Source organism: Octopus bimaculoides, chromosome 14, assembly GCF_001194135.2.
Source record: "Octopus bimaculoides isolate UCB-OBI-ISO-001 chromosome 14, ASM119413v2, whole genome shotgun sequence".
Classification (NCBI taxonomy): Eukaryota; Metazoa; Mollusca; class Cephalopoda; order Octopoda; family Octopodidae; genus Octopus; species Octopus bimaculoides.
This window is the reverse complement of record NC_068994.1, coordinates 43,057,178-43,058,742: the sequence shown is the minus strand read 5'-3', so window position 1 is coordinate 43,058,742 and position 1,565 is coordinate 43,057,178. Positions and strand designations below refer to the sequence as shown.

The 1,565-nt window shown below is 27.9% G+C and overlaps 1 protein-coding gene across 11 annotated transcripts in view; it reads left to right on the top strand.

The window, feature by feature from the left end:
• The window catches only part of LOC106879395 (protocadherin-18), a 110,617-nt gene that overhangs the window by 19,573 nt on the left and 89,479 nt on the right, over positions 1-1,565 (top strand). The window lies entirely within an intron of this gene.

The following is a 1,565-nucleotide window of genomic DNA, read 5'->3' as shown; positions in this document are numbered from 1 at the left end:
ATATACATATCTATGTGTGTATATATATGTAACATATGTGTATATATGTATATATGCTTATATATATATAAATATATATATATACACACACATACACACACATGCATACACATATACATATATATACATGTACATACACGTACATATACATATGTATATGTACATATTTACAAACTCTAATGTGTATTCTGGCTCAGGTACATATGCTTACATACAATCAGTCGTATGCATCACATACAACATATATATGTGTAACTGTGTATGTATATATATATATATTAATATACACACACACACACATGCACATGCACGCATGCACACACACACACACATACACACACTTACAGAAAATAGACAGTGCACACAAAAATATGCAGTGCATACATATATTGCTATCTGAAATTCTCTTTCCAGCACTCCCTGGAAAACCAATTTGTTCTGTAAACATTATGTTTGCATGTTATATTGAGAGAGGATTTTTAATAGATTTTACTCATTAGTTTTCAATGCACTTCTCCATTAATATTCTAAGGCATATTTATCATCTTTTTGAAGGGCTATTTCAGAGAAGATTTTTATTTGTAAAGAAAATTAACTATTGTTTATCTGTATGATTCCAACCAGCAATGATAGTTTCCCAAAGAAGCAGGCAGTAGATTAAACAACAAAATGTGAGTAGTGATCAGATAGCATCCATGAGAGATTCTTGAAGATTGGTTTTCGAGAGAAGGTAAAGAAATGAGAATATTTAAAAATAGTCTGGAGTAGGAAGTAGGAAAGAGAATCAATTTTGTTTTTGGAATGCAATTGAAATTCTTTCTTATATCTAATATGAATGAATTTAGAAGAAAATAGTAATGTTATTTAGTTGATTCTAGTCTCCATGTGGATTACACAGTGAAATGAACTTTAAGTTTAAAATTCATTGGATTCTGAACTAATATATTCAGATATTTCTAAAGTAGGACAGACAATATAGGTTTGGATTTAAAATATATTGTGTGTAAATTATGTATTTGCTTCTAGTGTGTGCATGTGTGCGTGCGTGTGTGCACGTATAAATATATATGTATGTGCATATATATAAATATATATATATATATATATATGTCCGTATGTATGTATGCATGTATATATATATGTGTATGTGTATGTATATATATATATATATATCATAATATATCATTACCACACTCTCTCTTTTTGTCAGTATGCCTACAGCACACACATAATACACATAGACACACACACATTTTAGAACTGATTTATACATACCAGCCATGAATGTATATATAAATATATTACATATGAAATTACATTTAGGCCTAAGCATTGATTTCATATTTCTCAAAGACCATTTTATATATACATATGCATGTATATACGTGTGTGTGTGTGTGTGTGTTGGTGTGTGTAAGTGTTGTGTTTATATATATATATATATATATATATAAATATATATGCACACACACATATTTGTATACATATATTTATATATATGTATCTCTCTCTCTCTCTCTCTCTCTCTCTCTCTATATATATATATATATATATATATATATATA